Source organism: Molossus molossus, unplaced genomic scaffold (genome assembly GCF_014108415.1).
Source record: "Molossus molossus isolate mMolMol1 unplaced genomic scaffold, mMolMol1.p scaffold_m16_p_13, whole genome shotgun sequence".
Classification (NCBI taxonomy): Eukaryota; Metazoa; Chordata; class Mammalia; order Chiroptera; family Molossidae; genus Molossus; species Molossus molossus.
In genome coordinates this window covers 63,832,991-63,857,641 of record NW_023425348.1, presented here as the reverse complement: position 1 = coordinate 63,857,641, position 24,651 = coordinate 63,832,991, and positions in this window count along the sequence as shown.

Here is a 24,651-nt window from a genome sequence, read left to right as displayed (position 1 = left end):
ATCCAGAGTGACAAATTGGTGTAAGGAGATATATATATATATATATATATATATATATATATAGATAGATAGATAGATAGATAGATAGATAGATAGATAGATATTCTATACATTGAGTTTGATCATAAGATACTCAAGAGAGATTTTGTAGTGGTAGTTTGATATACAACTCAGTGAGACCAGGATTGGAGGTATAAATTCAAGAGTCAATGGCATTGAGGTGATATTAAACCATGGGGCTGAATTATGTCTTTTCTGAATAAAATGTACATCAACAAGAGGTTTGAAAATTAAGGGGACTGATTTGTACAGGGCGAGGAGGGAAAGAAGTGGCAGCTATGAAGAATAAGAGCCAATAAAGGAGGCAGAACAAAACCCAGGATACTGAGATGTCCTGAAATCCAAGAGACGAAAGATTCTAAGTAAGGAGTAACCAATCGCCTCAAATACTGCTGAGGACAAATGATCATTGCATTTGTCAAAATTCACGATGTTGGTGATCGTTGTAGTTATCTATCACTGCACAACGAAGCACCCTATAAACTGGTAGCTTAAAACAACAGGTATTTATTATTTGTACATGGTTTCTGAGGGTCACCAATCTGAGAGCTGTTCAGCTGAGTGGTTCTGGTTCAAGGTTTCTCAGGAGGTTGCAGTTTAGCTATTGGCTGGGGCTACAGTCTTCTGAAGGTTCTCTGAGGAAGACCTGATGTCATGCTCACTTGCATGATCATTGCAGGCCTTCATTCTTAGCCACCTGTTGGTCTGAATCTTCAGTTCTTCACGATGTTGGTAGCTTTCCTGTAGGTTGGCTGAGTGTTCTCACCGTGTGACAGCTGGCTTCTCCCAGAGTGAGTGATCCAAGAGAGAAAGAGAATACACATGCCCAACATGCAACCTGCAGGCTTTATAACCCAATCTCAGAAGTGCACTCTGTGTTATCAGTCACACAAACCAAACTTAGTACAATGCAGAAGGGGACACAAACTAAATAGCAAGATGTGAGGGTTATGGGGGACATTTCAGAGGCTGGCTACCATGGTGACTTTTCCAGACCTGTTCAGTGTAGTGTCGGGGACTAAATTCAACTAGGTTATGATGAATAGAGAATGAGAGGTGAGCAAGTAGAGAATAATGATATAGATAGATCTCTTACCAAGTTCTGCAGAAGAGGGAGCAGAATAATGGGGTCGTAGCTGAAGGAAGACACAAAATTGACAGGTTTATTTGTCTTCTTTCTTTAGACTCCTCGGTGGAATTTATCCAGTAGAGCAAGTCTGGGAGGTTGGAGGTTAAAGGAATGAATTATATGTTTCAGAGAGTATTGTATTGATTGTCAACATAGGTGAGTTCTAGTTCTTAGCCCACCACTGGCTAAGTAACCTTAGGCAAATTACTTCACTTCTTGGAAGTCGGTTCAAGAACTGATAAAATGTAAGCACTAATGTACCTACATTGAATGCCCTTATAAAGCTTAATTGCTGTTATGGATGTGAAAGTTCTTGATGAACACAAACAAGCTCTCCTAACACGAGGGAAAACAGCCCACGTGACTCCCAAGTTCTTTCACGTGACCACACGCCCTGCCCACCTGACTCCCAAGTGCTTTCACGTGACCACTCCCCCAGCCCACGTGACTCCCAAGTGCTTTCAAGTGACCACTCCCCCAGCCCACGTGACTCCCAAGTGCTTTCACGTGACCACTCGCCCAGCCCACGTGACTCCCAAGTGCTTTCACGTGACCACTCGCCCAGCCCACGTGACTCCCAAGTGCTTTCACGTGACCACAACTCCAGCCCCCGCCCCCGGAACTCCCAAGTGTTTTCACATTACCACACCTCCAGCCGCCCCCTTGCCTCCCACCTACTTTGCTGAGACCACACCTCCAACCCCCTGCCCCCCCCATCCTCCCAACTCTTTTAACGTGACCACACCTCCAGCCCTCCCCCCACCCCGGCCTCCCAAGTGCTTTCACGTGACCACTCGCCCAGCCCACGTGACTCCCAAGTGCTTTCACGTGACCACTCCCCCAGCCCACGTGACTCCCAAGTGCTTTCACGTGACCACAACTCCAGCCCCCCGCCCCCGGAATTCCCAAGTGTTTTCACATTACCACACTTCCAGCCACCCCCTTGCCTCCCACCTGCTTTGCTGAGACCACACCTCCAACCCCCTGCCCCCCCCAGCCTCCCAACTCTTTTAACGTGACCACACCTCCAGCCCTCCCCCCCCCGGCCTCCCAAGTGCTTTCACATGACCACACCCCCAGCCCACGTGACTCCCAAGTGCTTTCACGTGACCACAACCCCTGGCCACGTGACTCCCAAGTGCTTTCACGTGACCACTCGCACAGCCCCCGTGACTCCCAAGTTCTTTCACGTGACCACACGCCATGCCCACGTGACTCCCAAGTGCTTTCACGTGACCACTCGCCCAGCCCACGTGACTCCCAAGTGCTTTCACGTGACCACTCGCCCAGCCCACGTGACTCCCAAGTGCTTTCACGTGACCACTCGCCCAGCCCACGTGACTCCCAAGTGCTTTCACGTGACCACTCCCCCAGCCCACGTGACTCCCAAGTGCTTTCACGTGACCACAACTCCAGCCCCCGCCCCTGGAATTCCCAAGTGTTTTCACATTACCACACTTCCAGCCGCCCCCTTGCCTCCCACCTGCTTTGCTGAGACCACACCTCCAACCCCCTGCCCCCCCCAGCCTCCCAACTCTTTTAACGTGACCACACCTCCAGCCCTCCCCCCCCCCGGCCTCCCAAGTGCTTTCACGTGACCACACCCGTGCCCACGTGACTCCCAGGTGCTTTCACGTGACCACTCGCCCAGCCCACGTGACTCCCAAGTGCTTTCACGTGACCACACCCGTGCCCCACGTGACTCCCAGGTGCTTTCAAGTGACCACTCGCCCAGCCCACGTGACTCCCAAGTGCTTTCACGTGACCACACCCCCAGCCCACGTGACTCCCAAGTGCTTTCATGTGACCTCACCCCCTGCCCACGTGACTCCCAAGTGCTTTCACGTGACCACTCGCCCAGCCCACGGGACCCCCAAGTGCTTTCACGTGACCTCACCCCCTGCCCACGTGACTCCCAAGTGCTTTCACGTGACCTCACCCCCTGCCCACGTGACTCCCAAGTGCTTTCACGTGACCACTCGCCCAGCCCACGTGACTCCCAAGTGCTTTCACGTGACCACAACTCCAGCCCCCGCCCCCGGAACTCCCAAGTGTTTTCACATTACCACACCTCCAGCCGCCCCCTTGCCACCCACCTGCTTTGCTGAGACCACACCTCCAACCCCCTGCCCCCCCAGCCTCCCAACTCTTTTAACGTGACCACACCTCCAGCCCTCTCCCCACCCCGGCCTCCCAAGTGCTTTCACGTGACCACTCGCCCAGCCCACGTGACTCCCAAGTGCTTTCACGTGACCACTCGCCCAGCCCACGTGACTTCCAAGTGCTTTCACGTGACCTCACCCCCTGCCGACGTGACTCCCAAGTGCTTTCACGTGACCACTCGCTCAGCCCGCGTGACTTACAAGATCTTTCACGTGACCACACGCCCTGCCCACCTGACTCCCAAGTGCTTTCACGTGACCACTCGCCCAGCCCACGTGACTCCCAAGTGCTTTCACGTGACCACTCGCCCAGCCCACGTGACTCCCAAGTGCTTTCACGTGACCACTCGCCCAGCCCACGTGACTCCCAAGTGCTTTCACGTGACCACTCCCCCAGCCCACGTGACTCCCAAGTGCTTTCACGTGACCACAACTCCAGCCCCCGCCCCCGGAATTCCCAAGTGTTTTCACATTACCACACTTCCAGCCGCCCCCTTGCCTCCCACCTGCTTTGCTGAGACCACACCTCCAACCCCCTGCCCCCCCAGCCTCCCAACTCTTTTAACGTGACCACACCTCCAGCCCTCCCCCCCCCGGCCTCCCAAGTGCTTTAACGTGACCGCACCCGTGCCCCACGTGACTCCCAGGTGCTTTCACGTGACCACTCGCCCAGCCCACGTGACTCCCAAGTGCTTTCACGTGACCACACCCCCAGCCCACGTGACTCCCAAGTGCTTTCACGTGACCACTCGCCCAGCCCACGTGACTCCCAAGTGCTTTCACGTGACCACTCGCCCAGCCCACGTGACTCCCAAGTGCTTTCACTTGACCACAACTCCAGCCCCCGCCCCCGGAATTCCCAACTGTTTTCACATTACCACACTTCCAGCCGTCCCCTTGCCTCCCACCTGCTTTGCTGAGACCACACCTCCAACCCCCTGCCCCCCCCAGCCTCCCAACTCTTTTAACGTGACCACACCTCCAGCCCTCCCCCCCCCGGCCTCCCAAGTGCTTTCACGTGTCCACACCCGTGCCCACGTGACTCCCAGGTGCTTTCACGTGACCACACCCCCAGCCCACGTGACTCCCAAGTGCTTTCACGTGACCACTCGCCCAGCCCACGTGACTCCCAAGTGCTTTCACGTGACCACTCGCCCAGCCCACGTGACTCCCAAGTGCTTTCACGTGACCACAACTCCAGCCCCCGCCCCCGGAACTCCCAAGTGTTTTCACATTACCACACCTCCAGCCGCCCCCTTGCCTCCCACCTGCTTTGCTGAGACCACACCTCCAACCCCCTGCCCCCCCCCAGCCTCCCATCTCTTTAACGTGACCACACCTCCAGCCCTTCCCCCACCCCGGCCTCCCAAGTGCTTTCACGTGACCACTCGCCCAGCCCACGTGACTCCCTAGTGCTTTCACGTGACCACTTGCCCAGCCCACGTGACTCCCAAGTGCTTTCACGTGACCTCACCCCCTGCCCACGTGACTCCCAAGTGCTTTCACGTGACCACTCCCCCATCCCACGTGACTCCCAAGTGCTTTCACGTGACCTCACCCCCTGCCCACGTGACTCCCAAGTGCTTTCACGTGACCACTCCCCCAGCCCAAGTGACTCCCAAGTGCTTTCACGTGACCACTCCCCCAGCCCACGTGACTCCCAAGTGCTTTCACGTGACCACAACTCCAGCCCCCGCCCCCGGAACTCCCAAGTGTTTTCACATTACCACACCTCCAGCCGCCCCCTTGCCTCCCACCTGCTTTGCTGAGACCACACCTGCAACCCCCTGCCCACCCCAGCCTCCCAACTCTATTAACGAGACCACACCTCCAGCCCTCCCCCCACCCCGGCCTCCCAAGTGCTTTCACGTGACCACACTCCCAGCCCACGTGACTCCCAAGTGCTTTCACGTGACCTCACCCCCTGCCCACGTGACTCCCAAGTGCTTTCACGTGACCACTCGCCCAGCCCACGTGACTCCCTAGTGCTTTCACGTGACCACTTGCCCAGCCCACGTGACTCCCAAGTGCTTTCACGTGACCTCACCCCCTGCCCACGTGACTCCCAAGTGCTTTCACGTGACCACTCCCCCAGCCCACGTGACTCCCAAGTGCTTTCACGTGACCTCACCCCCTGCCCACGTGACTCCCAAGTGCTTTCACGTGTCCACTCCCCCAGCCCAAGTGACTCCCAAGTGCTTTCACGTGACCACTCCCCCAGCCCACGTGACTCCCAAGTGCTTTCACGTGACCACAACTCCAGCCCCCGCCCCCGGAACTCCCAAGTGTTTTCACATTACCACACCTCCAGCCGCCCCCTTGCCTCCCACCTGCTTTGCTGAGACCACACCTGCAACCCCCTGCCCACCCCAGCCTCCCAACTCTATTAACGTGACCACACCTCCAGCCCTCCCCCCACCCCGGCCTCCCAAGTGCTTTCACGTGACCACACGCCCAGCCCACGTGACTCCCAAGTGCTTTCACGTGACCTCACCCCCTGCCCACGTGACTCCCAAGTGCTTTCACGTGACCACTCGCCCAGCCCACGTGACTCCCAGGTGCTTTCACGTGACCACTCGCCTAGCCCACGTGACTCCCAAGTGCTTTCACGTGACCACTCCCCCAGCCCACGTGACTCCCAAGTGCTTTCACGTGACCACAACTCCAGCCCCCGCCCCCTGAACTCCCAAGTGTTTTCACATTACCACACCTCCAGCCGCCCCCTTGCCTCCCACCTGCTTTGCTGAGACCACACCTCCAACCCCCTGCCCCCCCAGCCTCCCAACTCTTTTAACGTGACCACACCTCCAGCCCTCCCCCCACCCCGGCCTCCCAAGTGCTTTCACGTGACCACACGCCCAGCCCACGTGACTCCCAAGTGCTTTCACGTGACCACTCGCCCAGCCCACGTGACTCCCAAGTGCTTTCACGTGACCACTCGCCTAGCCCACGTGACTCCCAAGTGCTTTCACGTGACCACTCCCCCAGCCCACGTGACTCCCAAGTGCTTTCACGTGACCACAACTCCAGCCCCCGCCCCCTGAACTCCCAAGTGTTTTCACATTACCACACCTCCAGCCGCCCCCTTGCCTCCCACCTGCTTTGCTGAGACCACACCTCCAACCCCCTGCCCCCCCAGCCTCCCAACTCTTTTAACGTGACCACACCTCCAGCCCTCCCCCCACCCCGGCCTCCCAAGTGCTTTCACGTGACCACACGCCCAGCCCACGTGACTCCCAAGTGCTTTCACGTGACCTCACCCCCTGCCCACGTGACTCCCAAGTGCTTTCACGTGACCACTCGCCCAGCCCACGGGACCCCCAAGTGCTTTCACGTGACCTCACCCCCTGCCCACGTGACTCCCAAGTGCTTTCACGTGACCACTCGCCCAGCCCACGTGACTCCCAAGTGCTTTCACGTGACCTCACCCCCTGCCCACGTGACCCCCAAGTGCTTTCACATGACCACACCCCCAGCCCACGTGACTCCCAAGTGCTTTCACGTGACCACAACCCCTGGCCACGTGACTCCCAAGTGCTTTCACGTGACCACTCGCACAGCCCGCGTGACTCCAAGTTCTTTCACGTGACCACACGCCCTGCCCACCTGACTCTCAAGTGCTTTCACGTGACCACTCGCCCAGCCCACGTGACTCCCAAGTGCTTTCACGTGACCACTCGCCCAGCCCACGTGACTCCCAAGTGCTTTCACGTGACCACTCCCCCAGCCCACGTGACTCCCAAGTGCTTTCACGTGACCACAACTCCAGCCCCCGCCCCCGGAACTCCCAAGTGTTTTCACATTACCACACCTCCAGCCGCCCCCTTGCCTCCCACCTGCTTTGCTGAGACCACACCTCCAACCCCCTGCCCCCCCCCCCAGCCTCCCAACTCTTTTAACGTGACCACACCTCCAGCCCTCCCCCCCCCGGTCTCCCAAGTGCTTTCACGTGACCACACCTGTGCCCACGTGACTTTCAGGTGCTTTCACGTGACCACACCCCCAGCCCACTTGACTCCCAAGTGCTTTCACGTGACCACAACTCCAGCCCCCGCCCCCTTGCCTCCCACCTGCTTTCCTGGGACCACACCTCCAACCCCCTGCCCCCCCCAGGCTCCTAACTCTTTTAATGTGACCACACCTCCAGCCCTACCCCCCGGCCTCCCAAGTGCTTTCAGGTGACCACAAGCCCTGCCCACGTGACTCCCAAGTACTTTCACGTGACCACTCGCCCAGCCCACGTGACTCCCAAGTGCTTTCACGTGACCACACCCCCAGCCCACGTGACTCCCAAGTGCTTTCACGTGACCTCACCCCCTGCCCACGTGACTCCCAAGTGCTTTCAAATGACCACACCCCCAGCCCATGTGACTCCCAAGTGCTTTCACGTGACCACTCGCCCAGCCCACGTGACTCCCAAGTTCTTTCACGTGACCACTCGCCCAGCCCACGTGACTCCCAAGTGCTTTCACGTGACCTCACCCCCAGCCCACGTGACTCCCAAGTGCTTTCACGTGACCACACCCCCAGCCCACGTGACTCCCAAGTGCTTTCACGTGACCACAACCCCTGGCCACGTGACTCCCAGGTGCTTTCACGTGACCACACCCCCAGCCCACGTGACTCCCAAGTGCTTTCACGTGACCACAACTCCAGCTCTCGCCCCCGGAACTCCCAAGTGTTTTCACGTTACCACACCTCCAGCCGCCCCCTTGCCTCCCACCTGCTTTGCTGGGACCACACCTCCAACCCCCTGCCCCCCCCCAGCCTCCCAACTCTTTTAACGTGACCACACCTCCAGCCCTCCCCCCCCCGGCCTCCCACGTGCTTTCACGTGACCACACCCCCAGGCCACGTGACTCCCAAGTGCTTTCACGTGACCACACGCCCTGCCCACCTGACTCCCAAGTGCTTTCACGTGAGCATACCCCCAGCCCACGTGACTCCCAAGTGCTTTCACGTGACCACTCGCCCAGCCCACGTGACTCCCAAGTGCTTTCACGTGACCACTCCATCAGCTTTGACCAATAGTCACTTCCCCAAGAGAAATTTGGCTTTGTCCATGGGTGTTTTCTGCACATAACTCTGTCTTGACCATCCAGTTTTAGATGAAAACCGTTGTAGTATGTGGCTTTTTCTTCATCTCCCAATATAATGAGATGTACTTCTGGTACTGTTCATAGAGTAAAATTTCAGACCCATCATGGCTCACTTAGCAAAATATGCCTAAAAAGCACTATTTATGGGGCACTGACCAGAGGCTCTGCTGTTCATTAACTCTTCTTAATCATTGCTGGAAACATTAGACTCATCTGAGAAACTTTTGAAAAAATACCTTTTTTGTGGTATTCACCTACAGAGGTTATGATTTAATTTATCTGGAATGGCATGTGCTCATTAGTACGTTTCTAGTGTACAGTCAAGGCAAAAACCACTGATCTAAATTATTATCTACTTCTGCTCTAAGCTGAATCCTCAGAATCTCATTCTGGTGCTGCATCATCTCACTCAACCTCTATTCTCTCTGGTAAATTGTAAGTGGTTTAATGTGTTTATAATTGGAATGATGGCTGCTAGCCTACATTGAGAGGCATTACCTGAAGCAGTAATTTGAAATGTATTCTGTATTTAGAATAAAGACTTCGCTCGTTATGTTACAGGGTGTTCATTCCTTAAAACTATATGGAATGCCTGGCCAGTGTGGCTCAGTGGTGGAGCATTGACCCATGCACCAAGAGGTTGCCGGTTTGATTCCCGGTCAGGGCACATGCCCTGGTTGTGGGACTGATCCCCAGTGGGGGCATGCAGGAGGCAGCCAATCCATGTTCTCTCTCATTGATGTTTCTATCTCTCTACCTCTCCCTTCCTCTCTCTCTAAAGTCAATAAAGAAAAAATAATAATAAAGTCTATTTTTTTAAAAAAAAACTACATGGAAGAAAATGTGTTCTTTTGATGACAGGCAAAAGTTGCTTTTCTGAAGTCACTGGTTCATTTTCTATCTTTTGGTCACTCTGAACCATGCAGACGGTAATGCTTCTCTACCCTCACTGGCTGTTAGAAAGCTTGAAGGCAACTTTGCTCTCCACCTAATGCAAATCGAAAAGCAAACATTACTTTATCAGACTGAGCTTTGACCCCACCTTAATTCTTCACCCTCCATTTCCTTCTGCTTCAAGTTTCTTCTCTATTTTAACTTGCTGAGTCTACTAAAATGTGTGCATTGCTTTATCTTAACACCTTTTGAGAACAAAGTAGGCTATTTTCAAACCAACTGATAAAACCCACTAAGACGTAATCTAAACAAAAGGGTCTGTAGTTTGGGTTATGAGCTAAAAAAATGTCTGATTGGACACTCTTCATGTACATACGATGATTCATCCTCCAATTTCACAAGGAAATTTGGATGGCTTACATGTTTTTAAATTCTCAAGTCTAGTCATTTTGAAGACACATGTATACCGGCTTTATAGACAAAAGAGATAGTCTGTTAGAGACCATCAAACACTTTCATATCCTTGTCCTTCTTCTGTCTTTCCCATGGAAGTATTTCTTTTGAAATATATTTTACATGTTGAACAGGACTGAATATTATAAGCAAGAAATAAGCCTAGCATAGATATAAATCTCTTCTTTTGTAAACATTTAGTATATCGTTTGTCAGAGTTTTCTCTCAGAAGTGAATTGGTAAATCTAATCCTAGTCTACTTTGGTCAGAGTATCTGGAAGGCATGCCTTGGGCTAAATCTGTTCCATATTACATGAAGAACCCACTAGCTGATCACCAGGTTTCCAAGCAAAGTGGACAACATGGGTTGTTTTCATATAGTTTAATTAAAAGCATAGCAAATGTGTGGCGAGGGGGACCGGCTGGTGGGGGGCTAGGCTAGCACGGTCAATGTGTTCCCATCATTTTGCTGCATGTCATGAAATGAACTGCACTCCCAATGTAAACAAAATGACCCTGCAATCAGGGAAGTTTAACATCTGTGCTTATGGAACTTGTCTCTGAGGTATGCTAAGCCGAATCTTGGAAGTTGTAGGAAAAACACATACCACACCCCTATGCCCTACAAATCTTCCAGAACTGAGGGAAAAAATGTTCTTACCCTGAGTTCCATTTTGGCTTTTTTGGCAGAATAGAAGCCTGCCTGGCTGAGCAGTTGGGCTTAGTGGCTGAAGAGGGAATCTCTTTCCATGCATCATCTAACTGGTACCTGCCAAGAAAGCTGTGTTTTCCTTTTCTAATTACCAACCTCTCCTTGTTTCTCTCTGCTTTTAATATCCCCAGCCTTCCCCAGCTGTGCCGGCTGCAGGATTCCTAGTGCTCCCAGCCACTGTGGCATCATCTAGGTGTGTGAGGAGCACCTAGAAGGAGTGCCAGGGACCCCTGGGGACTGTAGTGGCTTCCAGATGGTGTCAGGAGCTGCTGGGACCAAGACACAAGGAGATACTCTAACTTAAAATTACGTCATCTTTCTTGTTAATACTAATTCAGTAGTGTCCAAATGTCTTCTCATATTAATATTAAAGGAACATCCACAAATTCATCTGTTTTTCTTCATATCTGTCCTGTTGTAAAACATTAAGTGCTTTTTTGGTAACAATTTATAAATGCCCCTTTGAACTTTGCCTATCCAAATACCTAGTTTTGCCGTACTCTCTTATGTGCTATTTATTGCTTCTAACTTTTCATTTTACTTTTGAAATTGCACAAATTTTATAGAATGCTAATTCTACACATTTATATGTGGAACAAGTATTCCTATTGAACGTAATTCTATTTTGGTAGAATGACCAGGGCAATTTTTTTTTTTTTTAATCCTCACCCGAGGACATTTTTCCATTTTTTGTTCAGATAGAGCGGGAGGTAGAGAGAGGAAGAGAGAGAGAGAAACATCGATGTGAAAGGGACACATCGAGTGGCTGCCACCCGCACAACCGACCAGGGCCGGGGACAAACTGCAACCGAGGTACGCGCCCTCAGTGGGAATTGAACCTGGGTCTCTCAGGACCGCAGGCCGACGCTCTAACCGCTGAACCAAACTGGCCAGAGCAAAATTTTATAGACATATTAAGTTGATAAAGATCTGATGAGCAGGGGGTAGGGGGAGGAAGAGGAAGGGAAAGGGGGATAAATGGTGGTAGGAGGAGACTTGACTTTGGTGGTGAACACAGAATACCATACACAGATGATGTAATTTAGAATTACATCACACCTATATCATTTTACTAATGTCACCCCAACAAATTCAATAAAAAAATAAAATAAAAAGATCCAATGAGTATTGTTGATTTCATGATGCTATTTATATATCACCTGCTCCCTCAAAATATTTCTAATTGTAAAAAAAGAAATGCATAAGTAAAAGAGCACTTATCTGAAACTAAGAGGCTAAGTTTCAAAAGTCATGATACACAATTGTATGTTTCCTTAACTGTAATCCATTTGAAATATGATGATTATTTGTATCGTTTTCTCAGTTAGGTGGAGTGATGTCCACGTGTCACGGTGCTGGCCGCCTTTCCCACATAGGCCCAGTGGTCGTCTGGTCAGGGAAGGACTTCCCATTAAAGTGGCATTAGAGCTCGATGCTGAGGAACGAAGCCAGCCACACAAAGGTCAGGGTAAAGGTCATTCCAGCCGGAGGGACCGCTAGGCCCCTCAGGTGGAGTAGAGTTTCCTCCCATGAGGGTCAGAAGGAAGACTGGAGCTTTGTAAGCAAGGGTCCCATCAGGAGGCAGAAAGACACAGTGGGCATGTCCTCACCAGGTGATTCGCCGTGATGCCGCTGCCTGCCATGCATCGCTGGCATCCCACCTCCCCCGGCGAGGCGCTCACCTCTGCATTCAAACTCCAGGACGTTTCCAAACCAGTCCACTCTCGCTTGTCTTGGATGGTCTGATTTTTTGGTATCAATTTCTTTAGATGTGAGAGGAGAGAGAACTCACACAAGCAATTTTTATGGGGAAAAAAATTTTACTGTAGGCCCTGGCCGGTTTGGCTCAGCGGTTAGAGCGTCGGCCTGCGGTCTGGAGAGACCCGGGTTCGGTTCCCGCTAAGGGCATGTACCTCGGTTGCAGTTTGTCCCCGGCCCTGGTTGGTCGTGCGGGTGGCAGCCACTCGATGTGTCCCTTCACGTCGATGTTTCTCACTCTCTCTCCCTTCCTCTCTCTCCCTCCCATTCTATCTGTACCAAAAATGGAAAAAAAATATCCTCGGGTGAGGATAAAAAAAAAAAAAAAAAAAAAAATTTTACTGTAAGGAATGGTTAACTAGATAGACAGCTAACTAGGCAAGTGAAAGGGTAAAAAAAAATGAATTCTAAGGTAATTAATTACTGCAAGAAGCAGCTAATCTGATAAGAGTGGGGAGCAAAGGCCTGAGGTTTGACTAAAAGCCTGAAGGAGGGGCTCTTCGTAGGCAGTGAGGGCGGAGAAACCTTGATGGGGTGATCGCCACAAGAACCGGAAACAGAAAGAAAGAAGCAAGTCTATTTTACACATCCCTGCGAAAATGTGGTTTGCACACTCAGAGTCTGTGTTGAAAGACAGAAACTTTGTTAACTGCCCCAGGACTGCGATGCAGAAAAAAATCAATGCAGCAGATGAGCTATTCGGTGTGTTCCCTCACTCCCCGAGCTGAGCACCACACGTCACACCGCAAATGCACTGACTACTCTCCCTTTAAAGCTTCCCCAAAAGGCTTCTGCGTTCCTGATTGACCAGCCCCTACAATCTATGTGATTCTCTCCCAGGGCCTTGGAACCCAGATCCAGACCAAGAAGGCCTGAGTGGCCCCAGGACCAACGAAGGAAGGACCTTTCTCCCTCTCCTGGCTTTCATTTTCCTGGTCAACAGTTGATTAGATTAGAGCCACAGCCCTGACTGCTAATCAGAATCACTTGACTGAGCCTCAGGTGGTCTTTTTAGGTAATTAGCTCAGGCGCCTACCACCTGGCTCCTCTTTACCTTCGAAGGAGATTTGGTAAATCACGGCTCCTTCCAGGAGGCCTGGGGGCGGCTGGGAATTTCAGTCATGACCAAAGCTAATTTTCATGCTTATGAGTGTATATATTGTAATGAGCACAACCTGCTCCGTCTTTGGTCTGCATTTGATACCATCACACATGGATGTGACTACAGGAGTCCTTGCTCTTTCTGAGCCTCAACTAGCTTTGTCTTGAGGAATTGGAGAGGTTCAGGGACCAAAGAAGCATCTGAGAATTTTCTGGGATGTTACAAAGCACAAGTCACTTACCAGCTCACATGTCAAGTTCTCTAGGAGGACAGCAGGAAAAGGAGGAAGCAAAGAGATACTCAGCCTTTACTCTTTATCAGAATATAAAACAATGTTTAGCCCTGGTCAGTTTGGCTCAGCGGTGAGAGCATTGGCCTGTGGTCCAGAGAGACCCGGGTTCGGTTCCTGCTAAGGGCACGTACCTCGGTTGTGGTTTGTCCCTGGCCCTGGTTGGGTCGTGCGGGTGGCAGTCACTCGATGTGTCCCTTTCACATCAATGTTTCTCTCTCCCTCTCCCACTCTATCTGAACAAAAAATGGAAAAAAATGTCCTCGGGTGAGGATAAAAGAAAAAAAAAACAAAAAACAATGTTTAAAAAGGAAACAGGAGAAAGCAATGTTTTCTAAAAGAAAATAAAGGGTTGGGTTATTATTATTTTTTTAATTATCCAGAAAAGTAGTATAGATGCAGGAATTCAAGTCTAACTGGTCCAAAACACCTACACCTTTTCCACCCATCATGCCGCCGACCTGGCACAGGGGGCCAGTGCGGGAACACAGGTGTTAATGGACATCACGCGCACAGTGGAGTCCAGTCTTGGGCATTCATTTTCTTTTTATGTCATCAACTCTTTAGGAGAAGAAAACCCTCCCAGACAAGGTCCCTGCCTGTGCAGGCATGCCTTGTTTTATTGCATTTTCTGCTTGAACTTCACAGGTGCCACGTTTTTGACAAACGGCAAACAACATCCACTACAAGCAAGATTACGATACACACACTTGACTGTGATGCCCATTTCATTACCATAGTCGGGAACCGGGCCTGCATACCTCTGAGTAGGTCTGTGTGTGGTGACTCAATATGCCACATGCTTCCCTGTTGTAATTTTTTAACCCAAGTGAGATTGCAATGTAAATGGCTTTCCACTATGAGTCCTTTTAAAGCTGAGATATTGCTAAATTCTTTTAAGTAAGTTTATTGGGGTAACCTTGGTTGATAATGTTATATAAATTTCAGGTGCAGCCCTGGCTGTTTTTCTCAGTGGTTAGAGCATCACCCTGCAGACCATAGAGTTGTGGGTTCGATTCCAGTCAAGGGCATCTACCTGGGTTGCGCTCTACCTGGCCCTGGTTGGGGTCATGTTAGAGGCAACCAGTTGATGTGTCTCTCTCACATTGATGTCTCTCTCTCCCCCCCTCCCATTCTACCTGAAGATAAATGGAAAAATATCCTCAGGTGATGATTAAAAATAAATAAATTTCAGGTGCACAGCTTTATAATACACTGTCGATATACTCTGTTATGTGCTCACCACCCTGTCTATTTTCCTTCCTTCAACATTTATTTGACCCCCTTTCCCCTCTTTGTCCTCCTCCAAAACCTGTCCCCTCTGGTAACCACCCTTCTGGTGTCCGTATTTATGAGGTTTTGTTTGTTCATTTGTTGCTTTTTTCATTATATCCCACAAATGAGTGAAATCAGATGGTTCTTTTCCTTTTCCCTATGACTTATTTCATTTAGCATAATAATCTCGAGATCCAAACACGTTGTTGCAAATGGCAGTATTTCATCTTTTGCGACAAAGTCTTAACTTGGAGCAGGCTGATTGCATTCTGAATGCTGGCGTGATCTGCGTTGGAGGAACACCTGGGACAATCAGTGTTATTCGCAAGGATGTACCAGTTTCAGTTCATTCTCCATGCTGCTCATGGTAAAGTCTGGACTGGCTTTGCAAGCCTTGCCTTAGCATAGCTCTGATAAGGGGCCTGTGATGTAATCTAAGAGGGTAAGCAAAAGGTCTTCACGCCACAGATTAGAAATACAGCTGCCTGAAAGCAGCAATTTTCAACCTTTTTCAGCTCGTGGCACACATAAACTAATTAATAAAATTCTGCAGCACACAAAAAATGTATCTTTTGCCAATCAGACAAAAATAATAGGTATCATTTTGATTCATTCATACCAGATGGCTATTGTTGGCTGTTGTCATTTTTCTATTTCACAGTCTACGGGAAAATAGGCCAGCTGACTAAGTAGTCAGATATTGCATGTTTTAAAAACTTTCGCAGCACACCGGTTGAAAATTGCACCCTGAGATCTCCCTCTGCACACGTTTCTGAGGCATGGCGCCCAGACAGGGGTTTGAGTGCACAGGATTTGCACAGAGATCCCCACCCAAAGCTTTCATCAGGATGGGGTTGGGGGCACGTGAACAGAAAAACAAGCTTTTCTGTCAATGTTTTCAAAAGGAATGCATTAAAAATGAGGTGACCCAGGAGGGTGAAGTTCAGGAAAGAAAAGCCAAAACCATTCTCAAGAGTTTACACCTAGGGACCAGGAGGCAGAGTTGTTTATGTTTGGTGAACATCCTTTTGTATTACTTTTGTTTTAAAAACAAAATCTTTATATATTATTTTTCACTTGATCTTCACAAAAATCCTGGGAAGTAGTCATGGAAGAGAGTATTATCCTCATTTAGAGATTTTAAAAATGGAAATGTATAGGTTATGACTAGAGCAGAGATTAAATGGCAAAACCAAACTTTTGTCTAGAATCCCCGGCCCATGCTTTTTCCTTTATTAAGCTGCTAAAGGTGAAGACCATTCATCATCATCAAAGACATCAATACATCAATAGCTACATGGCACCAAGAGCTCACAGGTAAAGTATTATTAAATACACTTTCTACACAGCCTCATTTAATCTTCACTACAACCACCTACAAGGTTGCTTGGTAACAAGGTACATAAACCTATCAAGAAAACTGGTTGAATGTGGCCGTGTGGAACTGGAACTGGAAAGCCCTTGAAGTAGATAAAGTTGCCCTTGAGGCAGATAAATTTACCCTTGAAGTAGGTAACCATAGAATAGTGGTAAGGGCACTTACTATGTGTGTAACAACCTGGGGCAAATGTTTCACCAGCTTGGACTTTCTTTTCCTTGTCTGTAAAGTGGGGACATGTGTATTTGGCTAAAGCTAAGATCTCTTTTCCAAGATCTTCTTCACTATGTGGTTCCAGGTTAGAGCTGGCCCAGAGAGGAACTTTGCTTTGGGATGAGGAAGGTGAAGGGAAGCAGAAGTCCATACTCTCAGAAGATCACCCTGATCAGAGCTGGTGATGGGTGAGTGTGGAAATCCTTGGCCATTTCAGTTCCGATCTCTATCCTTCATTTCACATCTAACCCATTTTACCATCTACTTGCCCTGATGACCAACGGTGACACGCCCTACAATCAGGCACTTGGCTATGGATTCACAAAAGCAATAGCTACCCAGAGGCAACCGTTTCCCATAGAGCTACCCCTTTGCAGCCTTACTTCGGTGGTCACTTGTGCTTAACTCCTTGCATTTATCTGCAAGCTCTGATTGTGTCCAACTGTATTCATCTTTCAGGCTGACTGGGTAGTAATGAGTTATCTGATCCCCTCTGAACCTCATTTTCCAGACTTTCACTTTCCCACCTTTTTTCATATCTGTGTAAGGACTAATTCATATAACAAATGCCTTAATTCCGTAATACTTATAATGACTCTGTTTTCTCATTTTAGCCTTAACTAACAGAAATATCTATAGTTTTGTAATCCTGTAATAATTGAATAAATTTATAACTAACAAAACGTGGCATAAAGTAATGGCACAGTAGATGGCACCTGTGATTAGTATTATCTAAATGTCACTTGTACGTCACCTTTTGGTGTTTCCCTTTGTGCTTCTGCCAACCATCTTCTTTGTAACTTCAGCTTGCACATGGTCTGGAGTGGATGCCTTGAGCAAAATCTGCTTCAGGGAAACTGAGCTCCAGCAAACAAATGCTGCTTTGGTCTTTGAGTGCAGCCAATTCCAAATCCCTAAGAGAGCCATCTGACTCTATGCAACTAGACTCCATCAACAAGAATCATGAGTTACCTGATCCTCTAAACTAGCATGAAAGTAGGCAGATCCTGGTAGTTGGATATAATCAACTTGGATACTCTAGTACAGGAAGTCCTTGAATAATTCTTTCCTTCAATGTTGTTACATCATAACATTGATGAGATGCCATAGGAACTTAACTCTTGATTAGCCAGTGGTAAAGTTGGTTTCATTATATGTCATTTCACATAAAGTTGCAGAACCTATCAAAGATGTTAAGTGAAGTCTTACTGTACACAATGGCATTCTACTTTCTTTGAAAGCAGGCGAGCAATAGAAAGTAAGTATCCTCTAGGAGATTTTATGCAAAACAACATGAAAGAGAAGTTAAATTGAAAGTGTGACTCAGAGAAAATTGTGCTTAGCTAGGCTATCTTGTAGAACTGATAAATTCTTATTTTCTCATATTTTTTTATTAAGGTGTAATTTGCACCAGTGAACGTAGAGTCTGCTTTGATGAGCTTTGACCATTGCACACATGGGTGTTCAGTGGTATTCTGGAACCAGCATTTAAGGACTAATTATTAAATATCTAAAAGCTTTGCAAGTCAGCTATTAAACCATTTGTGGTTTAAAAGCAGCCATAGTGGGGTATTTATATCAAAAGAAAAATCTACAAATGCTACAGATCAGGGCTTTTTGTTGCCGAGACTCAGTTTGTCAGCACATCAGTGTAAATTCTAGATCTTATCAACATGGCAAACAGACCTCCATACTAGAAAAATCCTCATGTTCCTTCCCTCTCTATTCTAACACCCCAGATTCAACCAGGGTACTGATGTTCTTCCCTTATATTAGTTCACCCTTTTCTAGGCCTTCACATAAATGTAACAATACACTAAGTACCTTTTTGGGTGTGGTTTGTTTTGCTCAGTATAAGGTTTTGGAGATCCGCCCATGCTGTTTCAAGTAACTGTGGTACATATCTTTGTATTGCTTTGTAACATTCAACTTTTATAAATATACTAACTTTTGAAATTCATATCTTATTGCTAGATACTTGGGTTTCTTCCGGTCTTTCCCTATTATCAGTAAACTACTGGCTCATAGGACAGGAATATGCTTATCTTTATGAAAAATTGCCAGACTGATTATCAAATATATTGGATAATATTTTTTTTAATCCTCACCTCAGGATATGTTTATTGATTTGAGAGAGAGAGAGAGAGAGGAGAAGTGAGAAGGGAGTGGGGGGGAGAAAGAGAGAGAGAGAGAGAGAGAGAGAGAGAGATCTTTCTTTTTTACAGCTGCATAGTGTTCCATTGTGTATATGTACCACAGTTTTTTTTGTTTACCCTTCTATTGATGGGCACTTGGGCTATTTCCAGCTCTTAGCTATTGTAAATTGCACTGCTTTGAACATAGGGGTGCATATATTCTTTCTGATTGGTGTTTCTTAGGATATATTCCTAGAAATGGGATTGTTCATGTATTTTAATGAGCGTACATTTTTCATTTTGATAAAATAAATTTTATCAACTCTTTCATGACAAGTCCTGTGTGTGTGTGTGTGTGTGTGTGTAAATAATCTCTTGTTTATAAAATCTTTGCTTATCCCCAAAGTCACAAATATTTTCTATATTTTCTTCTGGAAGTTTAACATTTAAAATTTTTTTTGTTTACATCTATACTCTTTAAATCAATTTGTATATATGGTGTAATGTATGAGTCAAGTTTTCTTCCTTTGATAACATAACCAATTGTTACAGCACCATTTTGTGGAAAAAGACTTTACTTTCCCTTGCGATATGCTTTATGGCCTTGGTCAAAATGCCATTGATCTTTTCTGGTCAAAGTGTGGGTCTGGCCCTGGCCGGTTTGGATCAGCGGTTAGAGCGTTGGCCTGCGGTCCTGAGAGACCTGGGTTCGGTTCCCGCTAAGGGCATGTACCTCGGCTGCAGTTGGTCCCCAGCCCTGGTCGGTTGTGCAGATGGCAGCCACTCGATGTGTTCCTTTCACATCGATGTTTCTCTCTCTCTCTCTCTGTTTCTCTCTCTCCCTCCCACTCTACCTGAACAAAAAATGGAAAAATGTCCTCAGGTGAGGATAAAAAAAAAAAAAGTGTGTGTCTGTTTCTGGGCTCTGAATTCTGTTCTGCTGCTTTCTATTTGTCACCGTGTAGCAAGTACCATGCTATCTTAATTACCATATCTTTATATAAAGTCTAGAAATAATATAAGTACTTCAACTTTTGATTATTTTGTTTAAGATTATTTTGTCTGTACTAGGATCTTTGCATTTTCACATAAATTTTATAATAAGCTTGCCAACTTTCACAATAAGTAAAACCTGCAGGGAATTTTATTGTGATTATGCTGAATCTATCGATCAATTTTGGGGTAATTTGCTATCTTAAAATACTGAAATTCACAATTCATAAAAATTGTATATTGCTCCATTTGTTTAAGTCCTATTTAAGGTTTTATGTCTTTCAATATCTCACACATATTTTGTAAAGCTTATGGCTTATTCCAAAGTCACTTACGTATTTTGAATCTATTGCAATTTTAAAATTTTATTTTCCAATGTTTTGTGTTGCAGATTTATAAGAATAAAATAGATTGCATATACTGACCTTATCTCCTGCCAGGACCTGCTACATAATTTGCATAACACAGGTGTAAAATAAAAATTGCTCAAATTTCAAAATAGTTAGAGTATTAAAGCAAGTGTGGAACACTCCTAAGCACGGGGCTCTGTGCAGCTGCCAAGGTGCCAAGTCCATAAAGCCAGCCCTGCGTTCTGCAGTCTTGCTGTATTTGTTAATTAGCTGAAGTAGAAGGCTTTTTTTTTTTTTTTTTTTTATCCTCACCTGAGGATGTTTTTCCATTTTTTGTACAGATAGAGAGGGAGGGAGAGAGAGGAACAGAGAGAGAGAGAAATATCGACGTGAAGGGACACATCGAGTGGCTGCCACCCGCACGACCAACCAGGGCCGGGGACAGACTGCAACCGAGGTACGCGCCCTTAGCGGGAACCGAACCGGGGTCTCTCCGGACCGCAGGCCGACGCTCTAACCGCTGAGCCAAACCGGCCAGGGCTAGAAGGCTTTTTTTATTGTTGTTCTTGTTATTTGTTTTTTGTATTTTTTAATAATGTACAATTTTCTACATAAATATGTTGTCTGTAGAAAATTAGAGCTCAATCTCTTCCTTTCTAATCTGCATTTCTTTATTTCTTTTCTTTGCCTTGTGCTGGCTAGACCTCCCAGTGAACTTCTAGTCAGAGTAATGAATGGAAGGTGACAGTGGTCCGGTTTGTCTTGTTCCTGATCTTAGGCGGAATGTATTGTGTTTCACTGTTAACTATGTCACTACTTAAAGATACTTCATAGGTGCTCCTTATTAGTTTGAGGATTTAGCTGACTTTTTTGTTTGTTTTATTTTTATCATGAATAAATAACAAGTTTTGTAAATTTGGGTTATGCTGGCCAAATAAAATGCTGGGAAATGTTCCCTGGACCTTTATTTCCTGGAAAAGTTTGTGAAGGTTTATATTATTTACTTTTTTTTTTCTTTATTGCTTTTAGAGAGAGAGGAAGGTAGAAGGAGAAAGAGTTAGAAACATCAATGAGAGAGAACATCGATTGGCCACCTCCTGCATGGCCCCCACTGGGGATTGGACTTACAACCTGGGCATGTGCCCTGACTGGGAATTGAACCAGCCACCTCTTGATGTATATGGGTCGACACTCAGTCACTGAGCCATACCAGCTGGGCAATATCATTTACTTTTTAAATTTACTTCTTAAGTGTTTGATAGAATTCATGATAAGGATACCCGAGACTGAAGATGTACTTGTTTTTAAGAATGCTTGTAGTTATAAACTCAATCTGTTTTCTCTTTCTCTTTTAGTTTTGGTCATTTATTTATTTATTTATTTATTATTATTTTTTTTTATCCTCACCAGAGGACATTTTTCCATTTTTTGTTCAGGTAGAGTGGGAGGGAGAGAGAGGAACAGAGAGAGAGAGAGAAACATCGATGTGAAAGGGACACATCGAGTGGCTGCCACCCGCACAACCGACCAGGGCCGGGGACAAACTGCAACCGAGGTACATGCCCTTAGCGGGAACCGAACCCAGGTCTCTCAGGACCGCAGGCTGACGCTCTAACCGCTGAGCCAAACCGGCCAGGGCTAGTTTTGGTCATTTATATCTTTCAAAAAAATTTCTTCATTTCATTTAAGTTGTCAAAATAATTGACATAAATTGCTCATAATATTTTATCCTTTTAATATCTTTTGGATTTGTAATAGTGCCACTTCATTTCTTGCTTATATTGCTAACTATTGTTTTCTCTCTTAATACATAAAATTAGGGATTTTGCAATTGCAAAAAATAAAAGCTATATTTTAGTAACCTTGCAAAGAACTTTTATTTCATTTATTTATTTATTTAGTTAAATTTATTGGGGTTACATTGGTTAACGAAATTTAGGAGTGCAGTTATATAATACATAATCTGCATATTGTATTGTGTGTTCACCACCCCAAGTCAAGTCTCCTTCCATTACCATTTATCCCCCCTTTATCTTCTCCTGCCTCCCCTCAACCTCCATTCCCCTCTGGTAATCACCATACAGTTGTCCGTCTATGAGGGTTTTTGTTTGCTTGTTTTGTTTTTGCTTAGTCCCTTCACTTTGTTCATTCAACTCCCCTACCCTCTACTCTCTGACAGCTATGAGTCTCTATTTTGTTTGTTAGTTCAGTTTGTCCATTAGATTCCACATATGGGTGAAATCATATGGTACTTCTCCTTCCCTAACTTATTTCACTAAGCATAATACCCTCTAGGTCCATCCACGTTGTCACAATGGCAAGATTCATTCTTCTTATGGCTGAGTATTCTACTGTATATTTGTACCACTTCTTAGTGCATCCGTCTATCAATGGGCACCGAGGTTGGTTCCACAGCTTGGCTATTGTAAATAATGCTGCAGTGAGCATGGGGTGGGGGGTGCATATATCTTTTCAGTTAGCATTTTTAATTTTTTGGGGAATTGGAATTGCTGGGTCATATGGTATTTCTATTTTCAGCTATTGAGCTTTGGTTTTTGGTTTGCGGTGTGCATCCTCTACACCAACTAGGTTTATGGCAGTCTGTTTTATGTTGATGGTCACTTAAGTTTGAACACATTCTAAATTAACTAATTTTTTTTTTTATCCTCACTCGAGGACATTTTTTGGTATTTTGTTCAGATAGAGTGGGAGGGAGAGAGAGAGAGAGAAACATCGATGTGAAAGGGACACATCGAGTGGCTGCCACCCACACGACCCAACCAGGGCTGGGGACAAACTGCAACTGAGGTACGTGCCCTTAGCAGGAACCGAATCCGGGTCTCTCCAGACTGCAGGCCAACGCTCTAACCACTGAGTCAAACTGGCCAGGGCTAAATTAACTAAAATTTTTACTTTCACCCTCCGCATTTATGTTTTGCTCATTATTTTATACTTCGTGTGTGTGTGTGTGTGTGTGTGTGTGTGTGTGTGTGTGTGTCCATTAATGTAATTACACACAATCTTTCTACTTTTGCCATTTGGTTGATTCACTGTTTTTACTAAGTGTTTTACCTTTGTCAGTGAGCACATTTTTCTTTCATGTACTTTTGAATTCACATTTTTGATCTCTTCTTTTCTACTTAAAGAAGTCCCTTTACATTTCTTGTAATATTGGTTTGGTGGTAATAAACTCTTTTTACTGTTTTCTTGTCTGGGGAGCTCTTTATCTCGCCTTCAATTCTAAATGATAGACTCACTGGGGGGAGTGATTTTGGTTTTAGGTCCTTGCTTTACATAACGTGGCATATTTCTTGCTGACCTCTTTTGGCCTACAAAGTTTCTGTTGAGAAATCAGTTGACAGTCTTATCTGAGCTGCCAGTACATCACTAACTGCTTTTCTCTTGTCACGTTTAAGATTCACTCTTTGTTTCTAACCTTTGGTATTTTAATAATGATGTGTCTTGGTGTGGGCCTCTTTGAGTTCATCTTGTATGGGACTCTGTACTTCCTGGACTTGTATGTTTATTTCCTTTGCCAGATTAGGGAAGTTTCTGTCATTATTTTTTCAAATAGGTTTTCAATTCTTACCCCTGCTCTTCTCCTTCTGGTACCCCTATGATGTGAATGTTGGTATGCTTGATGTTGTCCCAGAGGTCCCCTTAAACTATCCTCATTAAAACATTTTTTTTTCAGTTTTTTTTTTTCAATTTGACATACAATATTATATTAGTTTCAGGAGTACAATGTAGTGATTGGACATTTATATACCTTACGAAGTCATCACCCCAATAAATTGAGTACCCACTTTTTAAGTTCTTTTTATTATTTGATTTTCCAGTTGGGTGTTTTCTGTTACCTTGTCTTCTAGATTGTTGATTTAGTCCTCTGCTTCATATAAGCTGCTGTTGATTTCTTCTAATGTATTCTTCATTTCAATTTTTGTATTCTTATTTCTGACGGGTTCTTTTTTTATGGTTTCTATCTTTTTGTTGAGGTTCTCACTGAATTCATCTATTCTTCCCCTAAGTTCATTGAGCATTCTTATAACCAGTGTTTTGAACTCCGTCTCTGGTAGCTTGCTTGTCTCTATTTTGTTCAGTTCTTTTTCTGAAATTTTGTCTTGTTTTTTTAGTTGGGACATGTTTCCGTGTATCCTTATTTTGGTTGACTCTCTGTGTATGTTTTTATGTGTTAGAGATCTGCTGTATCTTCTAGTCTAGGCAGAGTGGCCTTATGTAGTGTCTTGTGAGGCCCAGTGACAGTCTTCCTAGTCACCTGAGCCAGATGCTCCAGGAGTGTCCCATGTGTGAGTTGTGTGGGCCCTCCTGTTGAATAGTTAAGCCATGAGTACTGTTGGCATGTCAGTGGGTAGAACTGATGTCAGGCTGATTGGTTGTGAGGGCTGTCTGTGACTATAGCAGACAAGCTGCTGTGCAGGGCTGACCCCATGGAGTGAGAGTCACTTTAGCAGGAGTCTGGTGCCAGCTGATTCTGCCTTTCATGTGTGTCATTTGTAGAGCTGCTTGGGTGGTTCCCTGGTGTGGTCTATAGCCTTGCCACTGGTTGTATGGGTTTTGAAGTTTCTTAGCAGGGCTCTGGTTCAGGTCAAGGTCAGCCACCATTTGTGCCCAGTTTGGGGCTACCTGAT